Source organism: Saccopteryx bilineata, chromosome 3 (genome assembly GCF_036850765.1).
Source record: "Saccopteryx bilineata isolate mSacBil1 chromosome 3, mSacBil1_pri_phased_curated, whole genome shotgun sequence".
NCBI classification, from domain to species: Eukaryota; Metazoa; Chordata; class Mammalia; order Chiroptera; family Emballonuridae; genus Saccopteryx; species Saccopteryx bilineata.
The window spans coordinates 145,907,281-145,921,700 of NC_089492.1; the positions used below are offsets into that span (position 1 = coordinate 145,907,281).

Sequence of the window (14,420 nt, forward strand, 5' to 3'; positions counted from 1 at the left end):
TTTTACATAAACCTATTTAACCAAGACTCATGCAAACTGTAACAAGCTTTGGTTCTGCTGAAAACAAATGAAAGAGTGAGAAACTGTGTCAATAACACTGGGTCGTAGACTCCCCCTTGTCCCTCAGAATCACCCACATGCCCATCTGACCCACAGACCCAGGCCCTGCTCCAGGCTGGGCACTGTGCTACAAACCACCCACTTGACCTACTTCTATACTCACAGCACCCTGAGGCCCTCCTTGTCCACAGAGTTGCTCGGGCCTGTGAGGAGGGCACATGGCCTGGCTGTAAAGCCGTTTGAACCCTAAGCTGTACACAGAAGGAGGGACAACTTCAGCAGCCTAGGAGCTTGAGGACCTCAGTGCTGTTCTGTGCTGTACACAGAACATAGAAGGGTCCCTGTATAAGTAGCCAGGAGCCTCATTTGTTTTATTTTCTCTGCACAGGAAGATGTTCCCACAGGTGCTGGTAGGAAGATCAAATGGAATAATATACGGTAAAATACTTTGAAAATGAAAATGTTGCACATATTTGTGAAATTATTATCCCTATGGGGAAGGCTCTGAGTAGGAGAGCATGGTCTGTAGTGTCCCACAACCAGGAGGGTGACACCATTGTGGGAGTTATTTGACCTGTCCCAGGGTAAAGCTGGGTCCACCACTTGTGTCTGTAAGACCCATCTGTGCCCATAGCTAGGAGGTCCAGGACAGCCACTGCCTACAAAGCAGCTTCTCCCTGGGGGCTGGAGTGGGGAAAAGAGCACTAACATTTCCAACACGAATGTCTTTCAGAGGTGTGGGAAGTGGTTCCACTGTTTCAGTGGAATCATAAAAAGTATCCTACCCCCAATTCACTCCTTGATTCTGGATATGTGGCATCAGGGAAATGCCTTTTTCCAGACGGTTCTGGAGAGGCTCAGAGGACACATGAGGTCAAGTTTGGGTCCCTCCCAAAATAAAGAAAGAAAATGACTGACAGGTTCACACCACTCCCTTGGTCTACGTGCATTTGACCCAAGAAGGCTTTACTATGAACAGTAGAGTTTGGCCATAACTTCAGCACCTATATTATCTTACCTCCCACCCCCACCACACTGGTCTGTGGAGAAATGTATGGGCTCAGGCATCCCTGGAGATACCTCCGGGGGTCTAACTGAAGTAACTGGAAGACTCCCATACTTCAGTGCAGATAGTTCTACAGGGCCTTTGCCATGGCAGTAGGTAGAGAAGAAGAGTTGGTTGGCTGGTTGGTTTATCGGTTAGACGGCTGGTTGGCTTGGGGAGTGGTAGAATTCAAGGAACAGGAGAGATTAGAGCAGAGGGTCCTGGGTAAAGGTGCCTGGCCTGGGAGAAGACATAGATCAGCCAGGGCCTAGAATGACATCTCTGGGTCCCTGTGCACTGAAGGAGGAATGTGGCACAGGGGAAGGACCCCCAACTGGGGGTCAGGAACCCTGGTTCTAGGCTCAGATCTGATCCCAACTGCAGCTGTAATCTTGAGTCATCACCCTCACCCTCACCCTCACCCTCACCCTGAGCTAGGCAGTCCCATTTTTTTCATTCAGATAATACCAATCTACTGAATAGCATCCTGACGTGGTATAGTCTGTGTTAAGCACTTTTCTATTGCTGGTGAGCCAGTGGTGAACAGATGGGGAGAGCACCTTGTTGAGTTCTGGGGCACCCCTCGCCCCAGCTCAGGCATTCTTTCATCCCATGACTTCAGTCTCACCCAGGCCCAGCCCTGGACTCTGCTCAGCTACTTGCACTGAGTGGATACTGCTGAGTGTGAACTGTCCCCCGCCCCCATATATACTCTGCATCCTGAGATAGCGTGAGGATGTTAGCAAACACCCAAATGGCAGTGATAAGAAAAGCAAACAAAGCTGTTGCAAGGCCATTAGGACAGACATAGACAGTCATCCGTCTCCGTGGTATAGTCCTGGGAATTGCAGCAGCAGTAGAGTGGTCAAATGGGGTTATTTATTTATTTATGTATTTATGTATTTATTTATTTATTTTGCTGTATCCCTTTGTCACCAGCAGATGGAAATCATGAGTCAGCAAGGCAGAGTGCTGACACAGCTTTCCTTTGGATAGGTGGAAAACAAAGAATGAATGGACTGAAAAACAGGAAAATACGGGTATGTTTTAGTTCCTGTGGATGTGCAGACAAGCAAGCAATGAAGCAGAGCCAGGGTAGCAAGAACTGACATCATCCTTGATGGAGCCATTCCACCACTCAAGACTTCCATGGCTCCCTACTGCCCCCGAAAAAGCATCCAGACTGCTAACCTTTGCACTGAGGGCATGCCCCACCTAGCCACAGCCCACCCCACCAGCTTCACATGCCTGCCACAGTTTGTGCACACTTCATGTGTTTTGCCCCTGTGCTCTGCCATCATTCTATTCGCTTGGAATGCTTCTCCCCCATCTCTTGCCAAAATCCCATGCAAACTTCTAATGCACTGGATTTGAAGCCTTGGCACTACTTGGGGCCAGATAATTCTTTGTCGGGGAGGGGCCTTGTAGGAAGTTCAGCAGCAGCCCTGGGCTCCACCCAATAGATGCCTGCAGCGTTCCCCCATCCCAGGTGTGACAATCAAAAATGTCTCCAAACACTGCTCCCTGGGGACAGTCTCCCTGGTTGAGAACCACTGATCTAGACCCAGATCCAAGTTAACTCTCTTCATGAAAACCTACCCTGAGCGTCTTGGAAGGAGGGTTATAATATATATATATATATGCCTTCCACATACTTTGTAACATTCTATTAGCATTTAATATAGCCTTTTTCAGCCTGACTTATGTGTGGATATATTATGCCCCCTCTTCCACTAGTCCATAAGTTCGTTGAGGGCAAGGACCATGTTTTTCATCTTGTACAGCCATAGAGCCACCCAGAGTAGACACTCAATACATATTGGCCTAGTGAAACTGAGTCACTGAGTTTGCTTGCTTACTGTTAACATAAATATAATGTGTTCATACTTATTTTAGAAAAGTCTTAAATATAATAGTCTGTCCTTATCCACAGGGATATGTTCTAAGACCCACAGTGGATGACCATAACTGGGGATAATACCAAACCCTATACAGACTATGTTTTTCCCTATGTATTTATACCTTTTTGTTTAAAAGAAGCACTTTATGGCTTCTCTTTGGCATTTCCGAATTGCTAGCATCATTGCTCTTGCACTTTGGGCCCGTTATTAAGTAAAATAAGGGTCACTTGAGCACAAGCACTGCGATACTGTGACATTAACACATATGCACAGCACAGATATTCTGGACAAAGAAATGATTCGCATTCCTGGTGGGAGTGAATGGGATGGTGTGAGATTTCATCACACTACTCAGAACAGTGCACAATTTAAAACTTATAAATTGTTTATTTCTGGAATTTTCCATTTAAATATTTGGATTGCAGTTGACTATGGACAACTGAAACTGCAGGAAGCAAAATCATGAATAACGGAGAACTATTCTACAAAAAAATAACAAAACAAAAATCAAACTCACCCATAATCCAACCAATTAGCAGTAACAGTAGTTAAAATACTGCTGTACTGGATATGTCCCTCCAACCTTTTTCTATGTGTAGAAAGTCCAGGCGATGGACCTGCAGTAGAGGCAGCAGCAGCTCAGAGTCAGACTGTCATGGCTACATGGGACCCTGAAGACCATTCTGATTCACTCAGTAGCCACCAGCTGAGCATGGCCTTTGGGGAGGGGGTGCCAACTTTAACCCCTTGCACACAAAGAGTTCACTATTACCCAAAGCAATCTGGTCCACTCTGGACCACGTACAAGGAGCTCTTTTTTTCTACTGACCTGAAATGTTACCTGGGAGCTTCCATTCCTTGGTTTAATCCAAATTCTGTCTCATTAGCCAAACTGGTCTGCTCACTCTATTTCCCAATGATAGTAATGTCCATCCAGCCCTCCTCCTTCCCTCTGAAAACTTCCCCTCTCCAACAGCTGAGGTGGGCCCCCCAGCAGCCAGGCTCATGCAACATGAACTTCTTTGACGCTGAACAGTCAGATTCTCTTCTCCAGAGGCTGGAATTAGGGCTGACAAACTTGAGTTAGTCATTCCTGTTGGATACTTGACTAAAGAGATATAAACTCAGAAGTAGGGCCTGCTACCGTGGGTGCCCATGTTTGTCTCCATATGCAAGAAAAGCAGAAGTCTGAAGAGACAGAATCAGAGAGAAAAACAGACATAGACACACACACACACACACACACACACACACAGAAAATAAAGCAGATAAAACCGGAGAAGCAGAGAAGGAAGACTAAGACCTGGGGGAAGAAGAGGATGTGAGAACAGCAGGCTTCCTAACAGCTTCCCATCTTGGTTCTAGCCCCCCCATGGAATCCAGCCGCAACTCCCTGTGTCTTCACAATGAGCAATTCCCCTTTGGATTATGCAAAGTCCACGTGGCTTTATCTATCCAGTTCATGCAACAAAAATAAAAAAAGGTAAGAGTCCTTGGCTAAGTCACAGGTCTTCAGACTGACAACTGATGCCCCTTAGCCTTCTCCTCTCCAACCTTAACTCATGTCTACCGGAGCTGCTGAGGCCACTCTGATGGTAAATCATGCATCTATGGGCACAAAGCCCTTCACAGCTCAGTACCACTAACAAACCCAATTTATGATGGTACCAAAAGGTTAGGATCTAATTCCTGAGCTGAGACAACCAGAAATCCAGTTGAGCAGTGCCCAGGAGTGAATAGGTGGCAACCAAAAGTATATGTTTGTATAAGAATTCACATGACCCCAACTAAACACAAGTACCCACAGTGAGGGTCTAAGGCCAGAGAGGCTGGAAGCTGTCCAGCTTCTCCATCTGTCCCCTTGAAGCCAGCTCTAAGTGCTTCTCTGAGCAGATCTGGCCTAGCAGAAACCACAGCAGGCTTTCCTAAGGCAGCAGCCCTCCCCCCCAGGAGTACACAATGGCGCCCCTACAGCGCCCCTTCTTCCAGCTGTACCAGGGCCAGAAGTAACAGCATCCTGGACACTGAGAAGGACGGGGGCTCTGGAGCAGACAGACATAGATTCTCATCTCAGTTCTACCACCGACTGGTGTTATGCCTTTGATTAAGTTATTAAACTTCTCTCAGTTTCAGTTTCCTCATCTACAAAAATAAGAAACAACAACAGTTCCTATTTTAAGGATTAAGTAAAAAAAAGGAGTTTTAAAGGGACCAGATTATTAAAACATTTTAATATCAGTTATTAAATCTTATTCATATTAAATATCATTAAAAATTTTTTAATTTACTAAGTGACAATAAAGTCAATTGTATAACATAATTTATGAGCTCATCCTCACTACATACAATCCAGCTTGGAAATAAGAATTCGATTGGGAATGATTTTGTTTTATTTTCCAAGTGTCCTTAAACAGCATCAATTCCAGAAGTATAAATACACAATACCAACAGTATACTTGACACTTCAACAGATGTACACGTTCAAGAGGCTGCAAGTTCAGTTTCCAGGCAGGTCTGATTCCCTGTCAAGCAAATGACTGACCTCTTGGAACCCACATTTGCTCCTGGGCTTACTTGGCCAGGGGACCCCATGCATCAGTGCACTGTACTGACCTCCCTGGACAGTCACAGCAACAAATGCTTCATCCACTCTGTTTTCCTTTCATTCCCATTAGGCTTTATAAAGCAGGTGCTCTTCTCAAAGCCTGAATTCCTCATTAATGGATGTGTGGCTAATGCAGTGCAGCTTCTCCTCCTCCCTGCTTCGGAAAGCTGGGCGGTCTCTCCGGTCTCTCCGGGCGGCTCCTGAAGTCCCCGGACTCCTTCCCGGGGAAAGGACAGCAGTGCTGATAGCGCTGGCCCTTGTCTCTGAACGCCACACTGTCAGCCTCAGTGGAGCAGGCTTTTCTCCAAGCCCTGGCTCCAAACACAGGAAAGCTGCCGCTCCCTACAGACTGAGGCTATAGCCAGTTAGGGGGCCTTCACCTCCATCTTCCTTAAGAATTTATAAACCCAACTGCCAAAAAACTGCAGATAGGAGCAGAGATCGGTACAACCTTTCTGGGAGGCAGGAGGCCATTGTTTCTCAAATCTTAACAGCATTGCTATCCTCTGACCTAGTAACTATACTCCTGGGAATCCATCCAGAAGAAATCATCAGAGGCAAAGATGAATGCACAAATGCATTCCATGGCTTTTTTATAATGTAAAAAAATTGAAATAAATATCCAAATATAAAAAAATTGACTATATGATTTAAAAAGGTCATTAAAATCCTGTTCTTTGGACACAAAACTAATATATTAATGTTAATGGAAAAGCAAAAGGCACAGTAACTTCAACCACATAAAATTTTTGTATTCACAAAGTCTTAAGGATCCCTCCAGAATGCATTTCTGGGTAATGGAATTATGACTGATATTAATTTTCTTCTTTATCCTTTCTTTTCTCCCCTATTGTATTGCCCACAGTTGCATTCAGTCCCTTACTCATCACTGTCATGATATAAAGATGATGTGACAGTCCCAGACATCACCAAATTCAAGTCTAGCTAGACAACACTCAGACTGACTATCACATCTGCTTTTAAATCAGTGACATCTTCTTACAGGGAGTTATCCAGCAGGTCTTAAAAGAGCAGCAGGGTGTTAGCAGACTGGGGAGGAAGGGGAGCCAGGAGGCATTCCAGGGAGGGAGACCAGCACAAGCAGACCTGTTATCCCTCCCCAGAGCACATTCTGCAAGCATCCAGCCAAAGGCTGAGGGCAGGAAGGAAAGCAAAAGAGGAAAGTGGCAAAGCTGGTGACTGAAAATACAAAGTAGTAAAAACTCTACCTAAGCACAGTGCTTGCCACATAGTAGGTATATGCTAAATATGACTGACTGACTGAATGAATGCATGAACAAATGAATGAATGGCTCAGGGAGAAGAGGAGGTTAGAGAAGCAGTGGAGGGAACTAGTGAGTTGAAGGTTCCCCTCCAAGAAAGGTTGTAAAGACACAGACTTTCCTTGCTGCCCAGAGAGGGGCCCATATGGTGTTGTTCTCAGGTCCCACGAAACTTAAAGGGAAACTTCCACAATGTCCAGAGTCCTTGATGTCCTGCAAGTGAAGGTAGATGTCCTCAAATTCCTTGCAGCAGGAAGCCACATAGGTGGCACCAACCTTGACTTCCAAATGGAACAGTACGTCATAAACCTGAGGAGAACCTGGAAGAAGCTTCTGCTGGCAGTTCGTGCCATTGCTGTCATTGGAAACCCCGCTGATATCAGTGTCACATCGTCCAGGAATGCTGGCCTGTGAGCTGTGCTGAAGTTTTCTGCCACTGGAGCCACTCCTGTTATTGAAGCTTCACTCCTGAGACCTTCACTGACCAGATTCAGGCAGCCTTCCAAGAGCCGAGAACTCTGGTGGTTACTGATCCCAGCCTCTCACAGAGGTGTCTTCTGTTAACCTGCCTGCTATTGCTCTGTGTAACACAGGCTTTGCTCTGTGCTATGTGGACATTGCCATCCCTTGCAACAACAGGGGGGCTCGTGGCCCTGGCCGGTTGGCTCAGTGGTAGAGCGTCGGCCTGGCGTGCGGGAGTCCCGGGTTCGATTCCCGGCCAGGGCACACAGGAGAAGCGCCCATCTGCTTCTCCACTCCTCCCCCTCTCCTTGCTCTCTGTCTCTCTTCCCCTCCCGCAGCGAGGCTCCATTGGAGCAAAGATGGCCCGGGCGCTGGGGATGGCTCCTTGGCCTCTGCCCCAGGCGCTAGAGTGGCTCTGGTTGCGGCAGAGCGACGCCCTGGAGGGGCAGAGCATCGCCCCCTGGTGGGCATGCCGGGTGGATCCCGGTCGGGTGCATGCGGGAGTCTGTCTGACTGTCTCTCCCTGTTTCCAGCTTCGGAAAAATATGAAAAACAAAAAACACAAAAAAAACAGGGGGGCTCACTCAGTGGGTCTGAGGTGGTGGATGCTAGCCCAGGAAGTTCTATGCATGCATGGCACCATCTCCTGTGAACACCCATGGGAGGTCATGCCTGATCTCTACTTCTACAGAGATCCTGAAAAGATGAAAAAGGAAGAGCAAGCCATTGCTGAAAAGGCTGTGACCAAGGAAGAATTTCAGGATGAATTGACTGCTCCAGCTCTCGGCTCCAGCTCCAGGCTCCCGCTCCTGAGTTCACTGCTGCTCAGCCTGAGGCCACAGACTGGTCCGAAGGCGTGCAGGTGCCCTCTGTGCCTGTCCAGTAGTTCCCTGCTGAAGCCTGGAGCACTGTGCTTGCCACTGAAGACTGGTCTGCATCCCCACTGCTCAGACCACAGAATGGGTGAGAATGACCACTGAATGGTCTTAAGCTGTTCTCCATGAACTCCTAACAGAATGGAAATATAGCTGATGGAAAATAAACAGTTGTTTGTTTGTTTTTTAAAAAAGGACACCCATATACCCATATGCCCTGTGGTGTCTCAGGACTTATAAATATTTCAATATAACAAAGAATTGATTCCTGTAAAACCATTAGCAACCAAACCCTGGATTTCATGGCAGAGTGATGAACATATTTAAATTTAGCACAGCACTACTTCCATGAAAGAAGGAACCTCTCTGGCTAAGAAGGAACCACTGCAATGTCCTTCTCTCCCTTCCAAGCCAAGAACCTGTCCTTTAGGCCTGGATGCCCACACTCTTGTCTCATTTGTGACCACAAACTCTCAGGGTAGGAGGAATGACTTTAAAGACTCTCTAGTCACCACCCCCATACACACACACCAAAAAAAGAATCACATCCACCCTCTCTGTACCAATAAACTCATCCCCAACAACAAGAGTTTCTAATAATTAGTGCACACAAACACCCCCGGGACTCTTCAGGCCTCCCTCTGAAAGCAGCCACATCATTGCTGGAGGCCTCTGCTAAGTTCATTATAAAAGAAAGCAAACCATTTTCCCCACAGATCACACAACTGAAGATGAAAACGGTACACTGTGGAACAGAGTTTGGCACAGCCACGCCACCATTCCCCTCTCTCATGCGGACCACCAGCCCCACCCCAGGGTGTGTACCAAGAACCCTGCCTCCTGCTAGAACTTATTTGCTCAATGCTGAGCCCAACATGGGCCTCTCAGACCTCCCACCCAGGAATTTAGAATCAGGGCTGAAAAGTTCGCAGGTTACTGAAAACGAAGACTAAACTAGCAGCTATGGGGTGGTCACATCTGGCCAAATGCTCACTACAGCAGAAATGATGTTTGCAGAGAGAGAAAGGAGAATGGAACACAGAGAAATAGAGACAGCATTTTATGCTGAAAGAGATAGACAGACAGACATGCATATGAGGGCAAAGCTGAGTCTTCATTTATTTATTTTTTGGCCCTGGCTAGTGGCTAAGTGGTAGAGCGTTGGCCCAGTGTGTTTATGTCCCAGGTTCAATTCCTGGTCAGGGCACACAGGAGAAGTGACCAACTACTTCTCCACCCTTCCCCCTTTCCTTTCTCTCTCTTTTCTCCTCCCACAGCCACGGCTCAGTTTGAGTAAGTTGGCCCTGGGTGCTGAGGATGGCTCCACAGCCTCACCTTAGGCACTAAAATAGCTCGGTTGCCAAGCAACAGAGCAATGGCCCTGGATGAGCAGAGCATTGCCGGGTAGGGGGCTTGCCGAGAGGATCCTGGTCAGGACACATGTGGGAGTCTGTCACTCTGCCTCCCCGCTTCTCACTTAAGAAAAAGAAAAAGATGGATGGGATATAGCTTGAGAGGGGCGTAGCAACAACTCAAGTCAAAGTATGGAAAGCTCATAACATATGCAGTCATGGTCATGGGAATCAATAAAAAATAAAGTCACTTAGAACTACATAATGGCAGATGACATGATACTATATATAGAGAACACTAATATTCCACCAAAAAATGTTACAATTAATAAGTGAATTCAGTAAAGTAGCAGGATACAAAATATTCAGAAACTGGCTGCATTCTTATACACCAATAAGAACTATCAGAAAGAGAAATTAAGAAAAGAATTCCACCTAAAATCACATAAAATAATACCTAGGAATAAATTTAACCAAGGAAGTAAAAGATCTATACTCAAAAAACTATAAGATATTGAGGAAAACAACTGAAGATATATTAATTGAAAGCATATACTATGCTCATGAATAAGAGGAATTAATATTGTTAAAATGTCTATATCTCCTAAAGCAATCTATAGATAGCATGTATAATTTATATCATTATAGCCTACCTCAAGAAACAAGAAAAATCTCAAATAAACAATCTAATATTTCACCTTGAACACTAGAAAAAGAAGAAAAACTTAAGCCCTAAGTCAACAGAAGTATGGAAATAATAAAAATTAGAGAAGAATTGAACAAAATAGAGAACAAAAAGACAACAGAAAAAATTAATACAACAAAGAGCTAGTTCTTTGAAAAGATAAATAAATTGACAACCCTTTGGCTACACTCACTAAGGGAAAAAAAAGACTTAGACAAAACATAAGTGTAAGAAAAGTTACAATGGATACTACAGAAATTCAAAGGAATACAAATATAAAAGAAATCTAAGAAGACTGCATGCCACCAAATTCAATAACCTAGTAGAAATGCATAACTTCTTAGATATATATAGCCTTCCTAGACAACAATCATCAAACATTTCCCATAAAGGAAAAGTCCATGACCAGATGGCTTCGGTGGTAAGTTCTACCAAACAGTCAAAGAAAATCTAATACTTATTTTTCTAAAACTCTTCCAAAGGATTGAAGAAGAGGTAATACTTTCTAACTCATAATAAGGCTAACATTACCTTAATACCAAAACCTGGCAAGGACAATACACACAAACAAAATTACAGACCAATATCTCTGGTGAATATAGATGTAAAAATCTTAAACAGAATACTAGCAATCAGATACAGTACATTAAAAAGATAACACATCTTGATCAAATGGTTTCATTCCAGGGGTACAAGGATAGTTCAACAGATGCAAATTGATCAAAGTGATATACCACATTAACAAAATGAAGGATAAAAATCATATGATCATATCAATAGACACAGAAAAAGCATTTTACAAGATACAACTTCCATTTATGATTAAAACACTCAATAAAATGGGTATAGGAGAAAATTACTTCAACATAATAAAAGCCATATATGAAAAGCCCTCAGCTAATACCATACTCAATGGTGAAAAACTGAAATTTTTTCCTTTAAAATCAGGAACAAAACAAGGGTGTCCACTCTCACCCTAGTACTAGAAGTCCTAGCCAGAGCTATAACACAAGAGAAAGAAATAGAAGGCATCCAACTTGGGAATGAGGAAATAAAATTGTCACTTTTTAGAGATGACATGATTCTTTATATAGAAAACCCTAAAGACTCCACCAAAAAACCTATAGAAATAATAAACAAATACAGTAAAGTTGCAGGGTACAAGTTAATGTACAAAAATCCATTATGTTCTTGTATACTAACAATGAAATTTCAGAAAAAGAAATGAAAAAAAAACAACTCCTTTTGTAACTGCAGCCAAAAGAATAAAATTAACAAAGGACACAAAGGACCTATATACTGAAAATTACAAGACATTATTAAAAGAAATTTGCCCTGGCCGGTTGGCTCAGTGGTAGAGCATCAGCCCGGTGTGTGGATGTCCCAGGTTTGATTCCTAGTCAGAGAACACAGGAGAGGCACCATCTGCTTCTCCACCCTTCCTGCTCCCCTTCTCTCTCTCTGTCTCTCTCTCTGTCTCTCTCTCTCTCTTCCCCTCCCACAGCCATGGCTTGATTCATTTGAGTGCATCAGCTCTGGGTGCTGAGGATGGCTCTGTGGAGCTTCTGCCTCAGTTGCTAAAAACAGCTCGGTTGCAGGCATGGCCCCAGATAGGCAGAGCATTGACTCCAGATGAGGGTTATTGGGTAGATCCCTGTTAGGGTTGCATGAGGGAGTCTGTTTCTCTGTCTCCACTCCTTTCACTTGGAAAAGAAGGAAATATTAATAATAAAAAAAAACTGAAGCCTGACCGGACGGTGGCGCAATGGATAGAGCGTCAGACTGGGATGTGGAGGACCCAGGTTCGAGACCCCGAGGTCCCCAGCTTGAGTGCAGGCTCATCTGGTTTGAGCAAAAGCTCACCAGCTTGGACCCAAGGTCGCTGGCTCGAGCAAGGGGTTACTCGGTCTGCTGAAGGCCCACGGTCAAAGCACATATGAGAAAGCAATCAATGAACAACTAAGGAGTCACAACAAAAAACTGGTAATTAATGCTTCTCATCTCTCTCCATTCCTCTCTGTCTGTCCCTGTCTATCCCTCTCTCTGACTCTCTGTCTCTGTAAAAAGGGAAAAGAAAAAAAAATTGAAGAGGAAACAAAGAAATGGAAAGATATTCCATGTTCAAGGACTGGAAGAGTCAACATAGTTCAAATGGCCATATCAGGCAAAGCAATATACAGATTTAATACAATTCCCAATGGGATTTTTCAAATAAACAGAACCAAAAAAAAAAAAAAAATCAACAGATTTGTACTGAGCCACAAAAGACCCCAAATAGCAAAAGCAATCCTTAGGGAGAAAAAAAACCCCAACAAAGCTGAGAATATCAAATTATACTATACAAAGCAACAATAATCAAAACAGCATGGTTGGCAGAAAAGCAGACACACAGACTAATGGAATAGAATTGAAGCCCGGAAATAAACCCAGATATATATGGGCAAATAATTTTTGACAAAAAAGCCAAAAACATACATTGAAGAAAAGAATGTCTCTTCAATAAATGGTGCTGGGAAAATTGGAAAGCCATATAAAAAATAATGAAATTATACTATTTGTCAGCATACACAAAAAATTAACTCAAAAGAAATCAAAGACCTGCCTGATTAGGTGGTGGTGCAGTGGATACAGCATTGGACTGGGATGCAGAAGACCCAGGTTCAAAACCCCGAGGTCTCCAGCTTGAACGTGGGCTCATCTGGGTTGAGCAAGGCTCACCAGCTTGAGCCCGAGGTTGCCGGCTTGAGCAAGGGATCACTCGGTCTACAGTAGCCTCCAGGTAAAGGCACATATGAGAAAGCAATCAATGAATAACTAAGGTGGTGCAACGAAGAATTGATGCTTATCATCTCTCTCCCTGTCTGTCTGTCCCTACCTGTCCCTCTCTCTGTCTCTCCGTCTCTGGCGCACACGCGCACGCACACACACACACACGCACACAAAGAAATCAAAGACCTAAATGTAAGACCTGAAACAATAAAATTAGAAGAAAATATAGATAATAAACTTATGAACTTTGGTCTTTGAGAGGATTTTATTAACTTGACCCCAAAAGCACAAAAAGTAAAAGTAAAAATAAATGAACGAGACTATTAAACTATAAAGCTTTTGCACAGCAAAATAAACTATCAACAAAACAAAAAGGCAACAAACCAAATGGGAGAAGATATTTGCAAACATCTCCTCTCATAAAGGGCTAAAACCCAAAATATATAGAACACACAAAAAACAACAATCCAATTAAAAATGAGTAGTAAAACTGAACAGACACATACAAATGGCCAACAGATGTATGCGAAGATACTCAACTTCACTAACTATAAGGGAAATGCAAATCAAAACCACATGATATACCACCTTAGACCTATTAAAATGGCTATTATCAAGAAGACAAGAAGTAACAAGTTTTTTAGAGCTCGTGGGGGAAAAATAATTCTCATACACTACTGGTGGGAATGTAAACTGGTTCAACTACTATGGAAAACAGTACAGACATTCATCAAAAACTTAAGAACCATATGACCTGGCAATCTGTCTTCTTGTTATCTACCAGAAAAATTTAAAAATATTTACTTGTTAGGACATGCACCTCTATGTTCACTGCAGCATTATTCATGGTGGCCAATACAGGAAACAACCTAAATGTCTTTCAATGGATGACTGGATAAAGAAGTGGTACATATATAGAGTGGAACACAACATAGCAATAAGAAAGGATAAAATACTGCCATTTGCAACAAGATAGTTGGATGTTAAGACTATCATATTAAGCAAAATAAGTCAGATGGAAAAAGACAAGAACCATATGATTTCATTCATATGTGGGATATGAAAAAGAAAGCAACAAATGAATAAACAAACAAAAAGTTCACACAGACGACAGTATGTTAGTTACCAGAGAGGAAGGGGTAGAGATACAAGAGGGTAAAGAGGGTCAAATACATGGTGACAGAAGGAGACTTGACTTTGGCTGGTGAACACACAATGCAATATGCAGATGATGTATTATAGAATTATACAATTGAAACTTGCATAATCTTATTAACCAATGTCACTCAATAAATTTAATAACATTTAATATAGAATGTCAGTTGTAATTGAAAAATAAAGAAAAAAATTAAAAAGAACTATATTTGGAGGGCCCTGAACATA

At 43.4% G+C, this 14,420-nt stretch overlaps 1 protein-coding gene and 1 pseudogene across 12 annotated transcripts in view; one reads left to right on the forward strand and one right to left on the reverse strand.

Annotated features, from left to right (window-relative positions):
• The window catches only part of REEP1 (receptor accessory protein 1), a 137,285-nt gene that overhangs the window by 99,732 nt on the left and 23,133 nt on the right, over window positions 1-14,420 (reverse strand). The gene's annotated exons all lie outside the window — the stretch shown is intronic.
• LOC136328814 (small ribosomal subunit protein uS2-like) lies at window positions 7,087-8,346 on the forward strand (annotated as a pseudogene).